At 42.4% G+C, this 18,977-nt stretch overlaps 1 protein-coding gene and 1 pseudogene across 9 annotated transcripts in view; one reads left to right on the forward strand and one right to left on the reverse strand.

The window, feature by feature from the left end:
* The window catches only part of SLC12A7 (solute carrier family 12 member 7), a 623,740-nt gene that overhangs the window by 490,363 nt on the left and 114,400 nt on the right, over positions 1-18,977 (forward strand). The gene's annotated exons all lie outside the window — the stretch shown is intronic.
* On the reverse strand, positions 8,674-8,791 carry LOC142488896 (5S ribosomal RNA; annotated as a pseudogene).

The raw sequence follows: 18,977 nt of genomic DNA on the forward strand, positions 1-18,977 counted from the left end.
GTGGCAGGGGTGGATGCGTGTGGTTCCTCCTCTCCTCTCTCTGCTGTTTCTGAACCCTTCTTATTCCCCCCTCTCTTGCTTTTCCCTCCTTTGAGGCTCACACTGTCCAGATCTCTCTCCTCTCCCTGTCCACGTGGCAGTCATCTGTCGCCCACCTACCTCTACTCATTCCCCTTCTTCCTTTCTCTCTCACTTTGAATCCTGGCTCTTTCTTTCTCTTTCAGACTCTCCTGTTCTTCTCCTTGGGGACTTCAACTGCCACATTGATGACCTCTCTCTCCCCTGGGCTGCCCGCTTTCTCTCTCTAACCTCTTCTTTTGGTCTACAACAGTGGACTGCAGCCAGCACCCACAAGGATGGCCACTATCTAGATCTGGTTTTCCCTAAAAACTTTTCTCTCTCTGATTTCTCCATTTCCCCCTTTCCTCTCTCTGACTATCACCTCATCTCATTTTCTCTCTCTCGCTTCTCCCCTTCTCCATCTAACCCTCTTTCTGCAGAAACCTGCGCTCTATTAACCTACCAGCCTTTGAGTCCACTTTACTCTCCTCTCTCAGTTCTGGTCCAGACCCTGACAACTTGGTAAGGAACTACAACTCTGCCTTATCCTCCTCTCTTGATCTACATGCCCCGCTTTCTCTTTTCCGTCCTCGCCCTTCTAACCCCAGACCCTGGCTAAATTCCCACACGTGCATGCTGCGTTACTCCACTCGTTCCTCTGAACGCCACTGGAGGAAATCTCACACTCTTGCAGACTTCCTTCACTATAAATTTATGCTATCCTGTTTCAACTCTGCCCTCTCTCAAACCTACTATTCTTCACTAATCAACACGCACAAATCTAACTCACGCCGACTCTTTTCGGTCTTTGACTCTCTACTCAATCCACCCTCAGCTGCCTCTTCTTCCTCCATCACACCTCAGGACTTTGCTGACTATTTTAAGGAAAAGGTGGAATCCATACGTCAAAACATCCCCTCTGTTTCCTCCTCCCATCCTACACTGCTTCCCAACTCTCCTCCTGCCTTCCTTGACTCTTTTTTTCAACTGTCTCAGAGGAGGATGTGTCACTGCTGATCTCCTCTCCTTCTACCACTTGCCTTCTTGACCCCATTCTCTCCCATCTCCTTAAACCTCTTATTCTTACTATAAACCCTACGCTCAGACACATTTTTAAATCCTCACTCTACTCTGGTACCTTTCCCTCCTCCTTCAAACATGCAACAGTTATACCATTACTCAAAAACAGCAAGCTTGACCCTAACTGTCTATCTAACTATCGACATGTCTCCCTCCTGCCTTTTGCCTTTAAACTCCTTGAACGTCTTGTATTCACTCGCTTGCTCCACTTTCTCAACACCTATTCTCTCCTAGACCTGCTACAATATGGCTTCTGCACTACTCACTCGACTGAAACAGCCCTCACTAAAATAACTAATGACCTCCATGCTGCCAAAGACAGAGGTCATTACACTGTGCTCATATTACTCAACCTCTCTGCAGCATTTGACACCGTGGACCACCCTCTTCTCTTTCACATTCTCCATACTCTTGGTATTCGGAATAAAGCTCTATCCTGGATCTCCACTTACCTCTCCCATCGTACTTTCAGTGTCTCTTCTGCTAACACATCCTCCTCCTCTATCAATCTCTCTGTGGGGGTACCACAGGGCTCTGTCCTGGGACCTCTTCTCTTTTCTCTGTACACACTTTCTCTAAGTGACCTAATCACATCTCTTGGGTTCAAATATCACCTCTATGCTGACAACACTCAATTTACTTTTCAACCCCTGACCTTTACACCTGCTGTACAGACCAACGTTTCTGAATGTCTCTTTTCAATATCATCCTGGATGCCTACGCCGACTTAAACTTAACATGGCAAAAACCAAGCTCCTCATACTTCCTCCCAAACGTGGCCCTACTACCTCCTTCCACATTACTTTTGGTAGTACTATCATTCACCCAGTAGCCCAAGCACGCTGCCTAGGGGTCACACTTGACTCCTCTCTCGCATTCTCCTCTCACATTCAAATGTTTCTAAAACCTGTCACTTTTTCCTCTGCAATATTACAAAGATACACCCTTTCCTCTGTTCGACTGCTAAAACTCTGACTCAGGCCCTCATTCTCTCCCGTCTCGATTACTGCAACCTCCTGCTGTCCGGCCTTCCTGCCTCTCACCTGTCGCCACTACAATCTATCCTAAACGCTGCGGCCAGAATCACTCTACTCTTTCCTAAATCTGTCTCAGTGTCTCCCCTGCTCAAATCACTCCTGGCTTCCTATGAAATCCCACATCTCACACTCAATTGTACTCCTCACTTTTAAAGTTTTACACTCCTCCTTACATCTCAGCCTTAATTTCTCGCTATACACTACCGACACACTTTATTGAAGTGTGGTCGGTACCGCAAGCCGGGAAATCTCCCGGCTTGCTAGTGGCCGCCCCTCGGCGTGCCGCGCGTCATAGACGCGCGGTCACGCGTCATCAGGAGCGTGCGCCCCCTGCACGCGTGTCCAGGGGCTCCCCGAGGGAGCCCTGGTGTCCCGCGATCGCGGGACAGCGGCAGGGGGTTCCGGGGGACCCGGCGGACCCGGCAGCGGTAGGGAGAGTGCCCCGATCGGAGGGCGCTCTTCCGCTGCTTCGGCGCGCGCCCGTCACACTCGGGCGCGCGCCAGGCTACTGCTGCGGCACAGAACGGGCAAATGCTCGAATAAACTGTGCCGCAGCAGTACTCCATCCCGACTCTTGCGTTCTGCTCAAGGATGTCTTCTCTCGACCCCCTTTATATCTAAAACCTTCTCTCGCCTTAAACCTTTTTCACCGACTGCCCCACACCTCTGGAATGCCCTTCCCCTCAATACTCCACTAGCACCATCTCTATCCACCTACAAGACCCACCTTAAGACACACTTGCTTAAAGAAGCAAATGAGTAGCACCGTGAATAATACTAGACACATGATACATAAAGCTTGGCCTCCTGCAGACGCACTTACTAGAATTCCCTCCTACTGTCTCTGTACGTTCTTCCTACCTACCAATTAGATTGTAATCTCCTCGGAGCAGGGACTCCTCTTCCGAAATGTTACTTTTATGTCTGCAGCACTTATTCCCATTATCTTTTATTTGTATTATTTGTTATTTATATGATTGTCAAGTGTATTACTACTGTGAAGCGCTATGTACACTAATAGCGCTATATAAATAAAGACATACATACATACATAGATACTCCCTGGATCAACATTCTTCCCATGTTTGCTTATTGTTAGATCTTACATCCACCACCAGTCTAAGTTCTTTCAAATCTAAGGCTGTCACATATTTTAATGTGGTCTGTAATTGTTTCATTCGCCCATAATGCAAATTATCTTTAACTGTGCATGCTATGTCTTGTATATAATGTATACCCTGCTCATTATGTAACTGTATTTGTAAACATGTATTATTTGTCTTAACTCTGTGCCCAGGACATACTTGAAAACGAGAGGTAACTCTCAATGTATTACTTCCTGGTAAAATATTTTTTATAAATAATATTTGGTATATCCCTGTATACCGTTCCTTTCTAAAAAAGATGCCCAAAGACGCCTCTTTTCTAATGTAAATAAATGTAATTTAGCTAGCCTCTCCTCATAAGTTAGATTGTCCATCCCTTTATTAATTTGGTGGTTCTTCTCTGCACTCTCTCTACTGTAGTTCCATAATGTCTTTTCTAAGGAGTGGTGCCCAAAATTGTACTCCATATTCAAGGTGTGGTCTTACTAATGCTTTGTAAAGGAGCATAATTATGTTTACTTCCCTTCAGTCCATTGCCCGTTTAATGCCAGATAAGATCTTGTTTGCCTTTGCAGCTACTGCATGACTTTGGACACTATTGCTCAGCCTGCAGTCTAGAAGCACTCTTAAATCCTTCTCCATCAAGGATTCCCCCAATTTATCCCCATTTAATTTGTAAGTCGCCAGTTTATTCTTGCTTCCCAAATGCATAACCTTACATTTATCTGTATTAAACCTCACCTGCCATTTACCTACCCACGTTTCCAGTCTCCCCAAGTCCTTCTGGATAGAAATTACAGCCTGCTCTGATTCTACTACCTTAAACAATTTAGTATCATCAGCAAAGATGGAGACTTTGCTCTCGATGCCAACCTCAAGGTCATTAATAAACAAGTTAAAAAGCAGGGGTCCCAGTACCGATCCCTGAGGTACTCCACTCACGACTTTAGTCCAACCTGAAAAAGTTCAATTTATGACAACCCTCTGTTGTCTGTCCTTTAACCAGTTTTCAATCCAGGTGCATATATTATTACTGAGTTCAATTTTCTTTATTTTGTACACCATCCTCTTGTGTGAAACCGTATCAAAAGCCTTTGCAAAATCTAAGTAGACCACATCAACTGCATTACCCTGGTATAAATTCCTACTTACCTCCTCAAAGAAACAAATAAGGTTAGTTTGGCATGATCTATCCTTCATAAATCCATGCTGACTATTACTAATAATTTTGTTTTACATTAGGAATTCATGAATATTATCTCGTATTAAACCTTCAAGTAGTTTCCCCACTATTGAAGTCAGGCTTACAGATCTGTAATTCCCCGGTTGCGATCTAGTTCCCTTTTTAAATATAGACACCATCTACTTTACGCCAATGTTGTGGTACTGAGCCTATGGAAATTGAGTCCTTGAATATTAAATGTGTAATGGTTTGGCTATTACTGAACTTAACTCCTTGAGAACTCTTGGATGTATGCCTTCGGGGCCTGGTGCCTTATTTACTTTAAGTTTTTCAAGCCGCCTATGAACTTTTTCCTCAGTTAACCAATTGTTCGTTAATATGGCGGTTGTTGCTTCCTCCTGAGGCACTACAATTGAACTTGATTATTCCCTGGTAAACACAGAGGCAAAGAATTTGTTTAATACCTCTGCTTTTTTTTGTTATTAAGGTACTTAAAGAACTTTTTAGGGTTGATCTTACTTTCTATAGCAATCCTTTTTTCATTATCCATTTTTGCTAATTTGATTGCCCTTTTGCAATTTTTGTTACATTCCTTATCATTCTGATATGATGCCTCCGTCCCTTCTGACTTAAAGAATCTAAACGACTTCCTCTCTTTGTCCATTTCCTCCCCTACCTGTTTATTTAGCCACATTGGTTTTGACTTATTTCTTTTATACTTATTACCCAAGGGTATACACTGATAAGTGTGGTTTTCTAACAATGTTTTAAAGACTGCCCATTTATCTTCTACATTTTTCCCTGCAAAAACATCATCCCAGTGTATTACTTGTAGATTAGACCTCAGTTTATTAAAATCTGCCTTTCTAAAGTTTAAGGTCTTTGTTGAACCCAAGTAGTCTGTTTTTTGATAATTTATTTAAAATGAGACATGTTATGATCACTGTTACCCGAATGTTCCAGGACTTGAATATGTATTACTTCTATATTGTTTCTATATTCTATATTATTTGATAATACCAAAATAAAGCAAATTGGACCTGGATTGAAAACTGGTTGAAGGATAGACAACAGAGGGTTGGCATAAATATAACTTTTTCAGGTTGGGTTAAAGTTGTGCGTGGAGTACCTCAAGGATTGGTACTGGGACCCCTGCTTTTTAACTTGTTTATTAATGACCTTGAGGTTGGCATATATAGAAATGTCTCCATATTTGCTGATGAAACTAAAATTGTGTAAGGTAGTAGAATCAGAGCAGGGTCTAATTTCTATTCAGAAGGACTTGGATAGACACTTGAGCAGGTAAATCGTAGATGAGGTACACTGTATACAGATAAATGTAAGGAGAAGGATTTAGGAGTGGTTGTAGACAGGCTTAGAAATAGTGCCCAAAGTTATGCAGTAGCTCCAAAGGCAAACAAGATCTTATCTTGCATTAAACGGGCAATGGAAGTAAACATAATCATGCCCCTTTTATTTAATGCATTAGTAAGACCACACATTGAATATGGAGTACAATGTTGGGCACCACTCCTTAGAAAATACATTATGGAACTAGAGAGAGTGCAGAGAAGAGCCAACAAATTAATAAAGGGGATGGACAATCTAACTTATGAGGAGAGGCTAGCTAATTTAGATTTATTTACATTAGAAAAGAGGCGTCTAAGAGGGGTTATGATAACTATATACAAATATATTCAGGGACAATAGTGGGAACTTTCAAAAGAACTATTCATACCAAGGGCAGTACAAATGACACAGGGTCATCCCTTAAAGTTCAAAGGAAGGAGATTTCACCAGCAACAAAGGAAATGGAGACTGATGGCAGATACAAAAGATATCTTTTAAAAAAAAAAAGTTGGTCGTCTTTTTATATGCACATGTATGACCCCAGAAGGGTAAAAAAATTCCTACAAGATGCACGCACATTGAAATATAGTAAAATACCATACGAGTCCATGAGATATCAATATCTCATCCACAAAACAGTCAGAGTTGACAAAAAGGGCTTGTAACTGAAGATTTGCTCGATAGATGGGTGCAAGTAAATGTCCCACCTTTCAATATATTTGAAATAATTCACGATCCAGTTCTTTAATCAATTTAATCAGAGACAATAGAAAACATATTTCACAGCATAATTTCAGTTAGTTAAATAATTCAGGCATATAGAATTTAGTTATAGAGTGAAGAATCTTTAGCTTTGTTGTTCTTTGATGTTAAATGATAGAACTCAATCAATTCAAATGCAATCTTTATACTTTTCAACAATACATGTTTCTCACTGTCAGCCAAAATCCCCACGGGATGGCGATCCAGAATCAATTGTTCTCCAAATGGGATGTATATGTATTTCTCTAATTACACACGCAATAGATATAGGGGGTCATGCACTAAGTGGCGAAAAGTCACTTTCGCCCGTTTTGCGTCAAAATGCCTACCACGATTCAGTAAGCCCGGAGAACTTGGCGAAAAGCGAAAGAACCGCCATTTTTCTTGGCGGGTTTTTTTTTCCGCCAGAGGCACCGCCGCTACTCGCCATGTTTTCAAACCTGCTCAATTCTAGTAGCCCCGAGCAGCGTTTCGCTGGAGATTTTCACGCCGATCCGTCACGGCAACTCAAATTGGCATGTTGGTGGTGGAGAAGCATCGGCAAGGGCGACACTTAGAAAAAATCAGGCCTCTTTCCTGCCTGTGATTGATGCCGAGGGTCTCCGGACCTGAAACCCATTAATACCAGCACCGGAGCCCCCCGGCATGCATCCGAGGCATGAAAAATGCATTTACAGCCCACTTCATTACCTTAGCGGCTAACCAATGCTAATTCAATGAAGGGGTTAACCACCCGTGCCAGGTTTATTGTGGGTAGCGGGGGTGGGTGAATGGTGTATTTGGCCCTTGGTGGCTGTTTAGTACTTGCGGAGGGGTTGTGGGTGGACTTAACCCTTCATTACCTTAGCGGTTAATACCGCTACGGTCATGAAGGGGTTAAGCCCTCCCACTACCCACCCGCAAGCCCTAAACACCCACCATTGGGGCTAAAACCCACTTCGCCCACCCCCACTACCCACAATAAACAAAATACACACACAACAGCCCCACAATTATAACAATACACACTACAGCCCCACACTAAATAAATAAATATATATGCAGAAAACAAGAAGAAAAAACAGGCGCACTCCTAGTGTGATAAAGTATAAAACAGTATTTATGGGATTGTAAAATATAAAAAGCGCATTCACAAACAGAGTAAAAATAATAGCATTTATGAGATATACTCAATCGCCTTGAAGCTGTGAAGGGAATGCATCAGCCTGTCCCGTTGGTGCCACCTCTGGTGTATCCATTGGTTCAGCAAGGTGCACTGGAGCCACCGCAGCCAGATGATGTAATAATCAGCAACACGGTCAGAGACTCCCTCCAGATACACCTCCCACAGCTCTCACTGCTCACCAGCAGGCAACTGCAAAACCGGAAGCGACAGCAGTCCCAAGCAAAATAGCAACAGCTACTCTCAGAGGTACTCTCTCCGTTCGTGCAGTAATGTCAGCCACAAACTCGCCTCTTTGGGAAACGCCCTACACATTTCGTCACTAAGGACTTCGTCAGGAAATGAATTCAATGGTCAAAAGGGGTGTCCTTTATATCACCTTTACTGTTGTGATTGGCCAGTACGGATAGTGGGTGGGTACTTTCAATTTCACAAATGTAACCCTGTTTCATTGCTGGACAACATTATACATGACAATCATAAAGCACTAGAGCCTATTTGTAAGCAGTTTAAACATATTCCTAGTAACAATTGAAAACGAATAACTAGATGAATGAACAACATACAAATAATAAATAATAAATCTTAAAAGGACAGAGATTAAATATTGGATACATCCAAAAATAAACTATATATAGAAGTAAAAGAATAACACATTAAATAAGCACAGAAAAATCTCATTGGAGCAACACACAAGCATAATAAAAATCATAAGAGAAATGCATGACCTGTGAATAAGAAGAATAAAAAAGGGAGGGGAGGGGAAAGTAAATTGAAAAAATGGGGGAAAAAGACGGTGAAAGGGAGGTGGGAAATGGAACAGGGAATGGAAAAAGGGGAAGGGGGTGAAGGAAAAATGGGAAGGGAAAGAAAAATATGGAGAGGAAGGAATAACAATAAAATACATAATATAGGGGATAAAATAACATTTTTAGCCTACAGCACCTGGTATTCCCAGGCGGTCTCCCATCCAAGTACGAACCAGGTCCGACCCTGCTTAGCTTCTGAGATCAGACAAGATCGGGCACATTCAGGGGGTGTGGCCATAGGCAAATTATATACCAAATAATGTACCAAATAATATATCATTAATAAACATAAGAAATGGAACAGGGAATGGAAAAAGGGGAAGGGAGTGAAGTAAAAAGGGGAGGGGAAAGAGAAATATGGAAAGGAAGGAATAACAATAAAATACATAATATAACAGGTGGAAAGTGCAAATATTATTAATATCATTATTATTAATTAATAGTATAGACACATTAGGTCTATGTCTATGATTACACATACTTTGACACAAAGGTTTTTGGGGAGTTGTGGCCCCCATCGGTCCTGAGGTTTTTTCTGTCTCTTATTCTGCTTTCTCCAGTCTATGATTATTCTAATGGTTATTAATGATATATTATTTGGTATATTATATGTATATAATTTGCCTACGGCCATACCACCCTGAATGTGCCTGATCTTCACGACTATAAAGGGGATGAGACCGCGCGTCCAAAAATGCAATAACATTTTTTATTCCAATAAGCAGGTGCTCGTAAGGGATAAAGATATCTACGTGTAGCAGTGTTTATCCAAGAAGGATCAAAAAAGTATCCCCATAGCACCCGGCACTCAATGCTGGATAAATTATTCTAGACGACAATATTCCAATAGGAAAAATTACCTATATTAACAAATGTATAGGGAATTAATGACCCTTGTACCAAAAAGTCCTAAGAAAATAATAAAGTTTTATTAGTCTAAATACTCATTTAAAAAATACACATACAGCTAAACCCCGTTATAACGCGGGTCTCGGGGTCCACCCCGAGACCACCGCGTTACTAACGGGGTCGCGGGAAAAAAAATGGCCGCCGCTTTAACGCAGATTCATCCCGCGGGACAGAAGATGGGAGCGGGCATGTCCCTCCGCTCCCCGCTTCCCCCTGTCACCGCGAGGCAGGAGATGGGAGCGGGGATGTCCCTCCTGTCCCCGCTTCCCCCTGTCACCACGGGACAGCCCGCGGGGCAGGAGATGGGAGCGGGGATGTCCCTCCTGTCCCCGCTTCCCCCTGTCACCGCGGGACAGGCCGCGGGGCAGGAGATGGGAGCAGGGATGTCCCTCCTGTCCCCGCTTCCCCCTGTCACCGCGGGACAGGCCGCGGGGCAGGAGATGGGAGCGGGGATGTCCCTCCGGTCCCCGCTTCCCCCTGTCACCGTGTGACAGGCCGCGGGGCAGGAGATGGGAGCGGGGATGCCCCTCCGGTCCCGGCTTCCCCCTGAATAGAAAAAAAACCGCTATACAACCAGTTTCCAGCTCCCTGCCGCGCGACCTCCCCACCGACGCCACCACCGCAACGGCAGTACTTTCTGGTACTACAGTATATTTAAAAATCGCCACGGTCTGAAGTGTAAGTGTCTGTGAGTGTGTGTAAGTGTCTGTGAGTGTCTGTGAGTGTGTGTACACTGCCGACACAGTTTATCCGAGTGCGGCTCATTCCGCATTCCCGCATTCCCTCAGCGTGCCGCGCATCACCGATGCGCGGTCACGCATCATCGGGTGCCAGCGCCCCCTGCACGCACGTCCAGGGCTCCCCGAGGGAGCCCTGGTGTCCCGCGATAGCGGGACGGCGGCAGGGGGTTCCGGGGGACCCGGCGGACCCGGCAGCGGTAGGGAGAGTGCCCCGATCGGAGGGCGCTCTTCCGCTGCTTCGGCGCGCGCCCGTCACCCTGCGGCGCGCGCCAGGATACTGCTGCGGCCAAGAACGGGCAAATGCTCGAATAAACTTGGCCGCAGCAGTAAGTGTCTGTGAGTGTGTGTAAGTGTGCATAACTGTGTGTAAGTGTGTGTGAGTGTCTGTAAGTGTGTGTAAGTGTCTGTGAGTGTGTGTAAGTGTCTGAGTGTGTGTGTAAGTAAGTGTAAGAGCCGGAGTGGGAGGTGAGCGGGAGGTGGGAGGTTTGACAGGGAGGGGGGGCGTGGCTTGAGCGGAGGGACCCGCTACTCTCCCCCCCCCCCCTCCCTCCACGGACTGCAGGAGGGAGCTGCTACTCTCCCCCCTCCCTCCACGGACTGCAGGAGGGAGCTGCTACTCTCCCCCCCCTCCCTCCACGGGCTGCAGGAGGGAGCTGCTACTCTCCCCCCCCTCCCTCCACGGGCTGCAGGAGGGAGCTGCTACTCTCCCCCCCCCTCCCTCCACGGGCTGCAGGAGGGAGCTGCTACTCTCCCCCCCCCCTCCCTCCACGGACTGCAGGAGGGAGCTGCTACTCTCCCCCCCCTCCCCGGACTGCAGGAGGGAGCTGCTACTCTCTTCCCCCCTCCCTCCACGGACTCGGGCTGGAGCACTCATACATACACACATACACACAGGCACTCACGCACTCATACACACACACACACGCGCGCACACACATGCAGGCACTCACGCACTCACACACACACACACACACACACACAGGCACTCAGTGTGTGTGCAGTGTGTCAGTGTGTGCAGTGTGAGCAATGAGCAGTGTGCATGCAGTGTGTGTGTAGTGTGTCAGTGTGTGCAGTGTGAGCAATGAGCAGTGTGAAAACCGCATTATAACCGAATCGCGGTATAACGAGGCGCGTTATAACGGGGTTTAGCTGTATATACATCATTCAAAACTATTAAAAAAAAACCATTCAGAGGTGGCTTGTTAAGGTAGGCAGCAGTTTAGTGAACTATCTATCATAGATAGGAAATCAATCGATTCTCATACACTGGCGACACACTTTATTCGAGCTCGGCTAGTCCCACGAATTCGGGTATACCCGGGTGTCATCCCCTGAAGAAGCGTAGCCTTACGTGAAACGGTCGTCGGGAATAGACGACACTCGCTGACGTCATCAGAGGTGGCGAGTTTTCGGTGATCAGCCGCATAGAGAGAAGACAGGCTTGTATACCTTACCGAGTCCCGATACAGACTCAGTGTGTGACCCGCTGTGGTCACGGAGCATTTGTGGGGCTGCACAAAGCCTTTGGACACCCACTTGTGCTCTCTATACATACTTTGTAGGCCAAATATGCCACATTAAAGGTCTGCAGCACATTTAAAACTTATATCACTAAGTGTATAGGCAAGCCTGTTTATATGCTCTGAGAGTAGACTCAACACATGCATAGGGTCATTACACAGAGGGACAATTTTTGGCTGCATTTATGCTAGAAATGTTACATCTACAAGCCTAAAATAACTGATATAAGGTGTTACTACGAACTAACTCTCTACCATATACTAAACGGCATGATTCACTGCAATGCATGTATGAGAATCGATTGATTTCCTATCTATGATAGATAGTTCACTGAACTGCTGCCTACCTTAAGCCACCTCTGAATGGGGTTTTTTAATAGTTTTGAATGATGTATATATGTGTATTTTTTAAATGAGTATTTAGACTAATAAAACTTTATTATTTTCTTAGGACTTTTTGGTACAAGGGTCATTAATTCCCTATACATTTGTTAATATAGGTAATTTTTCCTATTGGAATATTGTCGTCCAGAATAATTTACCCAGCATTGAGTGCCGGGTGCTATGGGGATACTTTTTTGATCCTTCTTGGATAAACACTGCTATATGTGCCTGATCTTGTCTGATCTCGGAAGCTAAGCAGGGTTGGGCCTGGTTCGTACTTGGACGGGAGACCACCTGGGAATACCAGGTGCTGTAGGCTAAAATTTTTATTTTATCCCCTATATTATGTATTTTATTGTTATTCCTTCCTCTCCATATTTTTCTTTCCCTTCCCCTTTTTCCTTCACCCCTTCCCCTTTTTCCATTCCCTTTTCCATTTCCCACCTCCCTTCCCCCTTCTTTTCCCCCCATTTTTTCAATTTACTTTCCCCTCCCCCCCCTTTTTTTTTTTTTTTTTATTCACAGGTCATGCATTTCTTTTATGATTTTTATTATGCTTGTGTGTTGCTCCAATGAGATTTTTCTGTGCTTATTTAATGTGTTATTCTTTTACTTCTATATATAGTTTATTTTTGGATGTATCCAATATTTAATCTCTGTCCTTTTAAGATTTATTATTTATTATTTGTATGTTGTTCATTCATCTAGTTATTCGTTTTCAATTGTTAGTAGGAATATGTTTAAACTGCTTATAAATAGGCTCTAGTGCTTTATGATTGTCATGTATAATGTTGTCCAGCAATGAAACAGGATTAAATTTGTGAAATTGAAAGTACCCACCCACCATCCGTACTGGCCAATCACAACAGTAAAGGTGATATAAAGGACACCCCTTTTGACCATTGAATTCATTCCCTGACGAAGTCCTTAGTGACGAAACGCATAGGGCGTTTCCCAAAGAGGCGAGTTTGTGGCTGACATTACTGCACGAACGGAGAGAGTACCTTGGAGCTGTTGCTATTTTGCTTGGAACTGCTGTCGCTTCCGGTTTTGCAGTTGCCTGCTGGTGAGCAGTGAGAGCTGTGGGAGGTGTATCTGGAGGGAGTCTCTGACCGTGTTGCTGATTATTACATCATCTGGCTGCGGTGGCTCCAGTGCACCTTGCTGAACCAATGGATACACCAGAGGTGGCACCAGCAGGACAGGCTGATACATTCCCTTCACAGCTTCAAGGCGATTGAGTATATCTCATAAATGCTATTATTTTTACTCTGTTTGTGAATGCGCTTTTTATATTTTACAATCTCATAAATACTGGTTTATACTTTATCACCCTAGGAGTGCGCTTGTTTTTTCTTCTTGTTTTCTGCATATATACTTGGAATTTGGTGATCCTTATATACGGGCAGCAAAACTCCAGTGGACCAAGTACATTTTTTGGAATTTCAACTGACATCTGGTTTTTATTTTATTTTTTATGTTTCATATTTTTTATTTTTGCTATAGATTTCAGTTGTTTTTATCACAAATTCGCCCTTTTGGGGATTCTTTGGTCAATAGCCTTGTTAACTCTATCTGATTTACACAGCTGATTTATCCTTATCAAGCTTCCTAAGGCGCTACTCCAATTTGTTTTTTTTAAATAAATATATATTACACCAACAACCCCTATACGCCCCTAACATACAGTACATACAGTATATGCACAGCAATGATACTATAGGCTGGCGGTGGCCCTCGGGTGTTCCCCGCAGGTTTACCCGCGGGCCTGCAGTACCAATTCTGTGCCCCCCAAAAATAATTAAAAAACACATAAATACTTTTAAATAAATACACCCCCCCCTTACACATACTGTATAGTAATGGACAAAATTACTATTATCCACATATGGATAATAGTGCATTTGCCCATTTCAAATACATAAAGCACAATAAATACATATTGCACTCACCATGTCTGGCTGCCACGATGAAGGCCATCCTCATCTTCATCCCCGTCCATGCCCCCTCCGATGCTTCAAAACATATACAAGAATAAAAAGAGCCAATGTAATGTCCCCTAACCCCTTAATCACCTTAGCGGTCATTAACCGCTATAGTCATTAAGGGGTTAACCCACCCTCACCCACCACTCGGGAGGCTTAAAAACCCTCCCCCACTACTCCCCCCCACTTGTGAGGCCTAACCACCCTCACCCACTACCCACAGGGAGGCCTACCCAACCTGGCTTGGGGACAATACCCCTTTCCCCCATCCCCGTTTACCACAATAAACATGACCATATTTAATAAACAATACATAACCCACCCCCTGTGCCCCCCCATAAATACATGATTTATTCTTTTACATACAGGGTTAATACCCCAGGTCCACGGGAGTCCCCGGTGGTCCTGCCGGGTGTCCGCAGGCCCCACAGTGGCCCAGCAAAGGATTTCACACAATAGCTTTTTTGTCCATTATTAAACACATTAACTAGGATAATAAAAAAAATACATTTCTACTTACCTCATCAATATGAAGCCCCTTCTCCAGCAAAAGCCCTCTGTCCTCAGTTGCCAAAAAAAATACATAGCAAATATATTCTGAGAACATTTAACCCCTTAATCACCTTATCGGTTAATAACCGCGAAGGTAATTAAGGGGTTAAGCCACCCTGCCCGATACCCATCCATTTGTACAGTGGCTTCATCATGCATATATATATATGTGTGTGTGTGTATATATACACACACATACACATATACACATGATTAAATAATATACAAAGAAATGTTTAAGGGTTAACAAAAACATGCACAAATAAAAATACCACTTCTCCAAATCAATAGATCACATTGCATATCAAAATTACAATATTATATAGCCACATATAAAAAAATTACTATTTCAAAAGAAAATATTTCTCACCTCCCAATCAATATCCAACAAATGCCAATCAAAGCATTGAATTTACAGTGTATACATGATGCCAAAAATCTGTGCATCATGTACACTATGCCAATCAATGTTAACAATAGATTATTCCAAACAAGATACAATTCCATACAAACAAGTATACTATTTAAACCAAGCAAGTAAACAGAAATAAAGTACCATTAATTAATCAAATCCCAAATCAATTACAATCCAATCCAAATCAATTACGCAATTAACTATTTAAATCGTTAAACCAAACCATTCATTAAAAAAAGTTACCACCAGCCAAAATAGAACTACCAAAAATAATCCACTATTAAAAAGCAAGCCTCACCCTGACCTAAAGTTCTGCAAACAGCACCAAAAATTACATCTATCTAAATAAAAATTGCACACATTTGTAAGCATAGCAAAATACATTTTAAATACAGCAAAACAAGCGTTTCCCAAAAAAATCATATCTTACCCTGTATGTATATATCGATCTAGACATACATACTGTACATACATACATACATACATACATACATACATACATACATACATACATACATACATACAGTGGCAAGAAATTATTTTTAAAAAATGACTATCACATTTAAAAAAAAAAAAAAAAACCTGTAAAAGTAAAAACAATAACATTTCGTTGGTTTACTTACCATTAGATGACCCACTCACCAACTCCCAATCAGGGCAGTGGGAACCATATGACGAAAATGTGATGTCATAGGCCTATAAAAGCCTATGTTGTCTCATTTTGAAGCCAGACGCCGAGGAGGAAGGACCTCCGGAACAACAAGAAGACCAGGGCATGGCTGATGAAGATAAGAAGACCCCGAAAGAAGACAGAAGAATACGAAGAACAAAGAGAAAGACCCCCGTTATGGATTACAAATAGAAGAAAAAAGACACAGACACATGGATTGTTATGTTTTGTTTTTTTTATGGTTGTGGATTGGTTCAAGAGTAAGGGGATCGCCTGGAGTCAGTGAGTGGGTTATCTAATGGTAAGTAAACCAAAGAAATGTTATTGTTTTTACTTTTACAGGTTTTGTATTTTTTTTTTTTTAATCATTTCTTGCCACTATATGTATGTATGTATGTCTAGATCGATATATACATACAGGGTAAGAAAATATTTTTTGGGAAATGCTTGTTTTGCTGTATTTAAAATGTATTTTGCTATGCTTACAAATGTGTGTAATGACTTTTTTATTTAGATAGATGTAATTTTTGGTGCTGTTTGCAGTACTTTAGGTCAGGGTGAGGCTTGCTTTTTAATAGTGGATTATTTTTGGTAGTTATATTTTGGCTGATGGTAACTTTTTTTATGAATGGTTTGGTTTAACGATTTAAATAGTTAATTGTGCAATTGATTTGGATTGGATTATAATTGATTTGGGATTTGATGAATTAATGGTATTTTATTTCTGTTTACTTGCTTGCTTTAAATAGTATACTTGTTTGTATGGAATTGTATCTTGTTTGGAATAGTCTATTGTTAACATTGATTGGCATAGTGTACATGATGCACAGATTTTTGGCATCATGTATTCACTGTAAATTCAATGTTTTGATTGGCATTTGTTGGATATTGATTGGGAGAAGAGAATGATTTTCTTTTGAAATAGTAATTTTTTTTATGTGGCTATATAATATTGTAATTTTGATATGCAATGTGATCTATTGATTTGGAGAAGTGGTATTTTTATTTGTGCATGTTTTTGTTAACCCTTAAACATTTCTTTGTATATTGGTTAATCATGTGTACAGCTGCAGCCGCCTTTATTCTAATGCGGCCGTAGCCGCGTCGCTCTGACAAGACGCGGCCAGATGCGGTCTGTTTTCTTTTTTTCCGTAGCGGTTTTCAGTATGTTAGCGCTCTGATTTTTAGTGCTGTCTGCTATACTGCAATACTGTCTAAAAACACAGGTGGGCGTTCGCGAGCTGTTGTCTTAAAAGTCTAATAGCAATTCAACCTACAGTACAGCCGTACATTCTCTGCAAGTCTGTGTGCGCGCGCAGTACTGTAATTGTAAAATTAAACGCATAGACTCTAACAATGGTATTTGGGACCAAGACTAAATTTTTAAAGCTTCCAGAGACTGAGCTCCAGATCAGAACCAACGCTAACACCACCCTAACTCCTGTTACTAGCTTTAAATACCTGGGCATATGGTTTGACTCCCACTTAACATTCGAATGCACATTGATACCCTGACATCAAAAACCTATGCCAAACTAGGTGTACTTTACAGGAACAAATCCTCCCTAAGCCTGCTGGTCAGAAAGTGTATTGCACAGCAGATGCTAATGCCAATTATCGACTATGGAGACATAGTATATGGCTCGGCACCCCAAACCCATCTTGGCAAACTTGACACCCTTTGCAATTCAATTTGACGTTTCGTTCTCCAATGCAACTACAACACACATCACTGCTAAATGCTCAAAGAACTAGATTGGTCATCACTCGAGTCTAGGCGCAAAGTTCACCTTTCCTGTCTTGTCTTCAAATACTTTCTGGGCAAGCTACCCACCTATCTGAACAAGCTCCTCACCCCTACCACATGCAGCATTTATCATCTGAGATCTGACTCCAAAAGACTGTTCATGGTCCCAAGGCTCAACAAAGTATCCGTCCGCTCCTCCTTCTTTTACCGTGCACCCCAAAACTGGAACAACCTACCGGAGAGTCTCACATCCACCACCAGTTTAAGTTCTTTCAAAACTAAGGCTGTCTCACATTTTAATCTGGTCTGTAACTGTTACATAAGCCTATAATATACATCTTCTCTAACTGTGCATGCAATGTATTGTATATAATGTATACCCTGTTCATTTATGTAACTGTATTTGTAACCATGTATTATTTGTCATATTAACTATGCCCAGGACATACTTGAAAACGAGAGGTAACTTCCTGGTAAAACATTTTAGAAATAAATAAATAGTATAACATTTTCGGAGCATATAGCGCTCTCCCTCTCGCCCCCGCGCACACATAAGGCTAAAGTACTATTTCAACTTCTTATCTACTTCTTATCTACAGTACACATGTCCCACACCATTTCTTGGAATTTATGGCTTTCTGGCTTCAATCCTAAAGTACTATTTCAACTTCTTATCTACAGTACACATCTCCCACACCATTCCTTGGAATTTCTGGCTTTCTGGCTTCAATCTTCCCAAACCTGTCATCACATTCCTGCATGTATAATGTACAGAGCCTGGTGTCACATTTCTGCGCATGCGTGTATAACTTCACATTCATTTAGAAGTTCAAGTCTGAATTGGTTTTTTTTTTGTGGTTTTTTTTGTTTCGTTTCCAGACAAGTGCCTGCATAAAAATTCTTGATATTCAATCGGCACTGTAGCTTTTTAATGCGACACTAGTCATGCACATGCTTTATTTATGTGATTTTTATTTATTTGGGGGTGTGGGTGTGGGGATCAAAACATTACAATGAACTGTTGAAAATATTTATTTGAACGACAGTACAGCTAATCCTTCATGCAGCTTTACCCCCTCCCCTCCCCCCCCCACCCCCCCGCACACACACACAAGGCTCAAGGATTTGATTTCAAATTCTTATCGACACAGACCATTTATTTTCAAATGGTTGGCTTTGTGTTTTTTTGGTTTTTTTAACTTTCTTTTTATTGGTTTTTGCATGTATATCATACAGTCATAATATTATTGCCACAACAGGATAGACAAATTCAATTCTGGACATACAACATTTAACAGACAAAGGGATGGGAAGACAACAAGACATGAACTGGAGGGGGAGGGGGGTTTAGAGAAAAGGACGCCGAGACTCCTCCTATTCCTGTCGAGCTGGTAACCGCAGTTCACTATTTTCTTCTTCCTTATATCCACGGGTGCTGATGTACCTACTTTTTACCAAATATATGCAGGGGGGGCCTACTGTCATCTCTCCCCCCCTTGCCCACAT

Source organism: Ascaphus truei, chromosome 2 (assembly GCF_040206685.1).
Source record: "Ascaphus truei isolate aAscTru1 chromosome 2, aAscTru1.hap1, whole genome shotgun sequence".
NCBI classification, from domain to species: domain Eukaryota; kingdom Metazoa; phylum Chordata; class Amphibia; order Anura; family Ascaphidae; genus Ascaphus; species Ascaphus truei.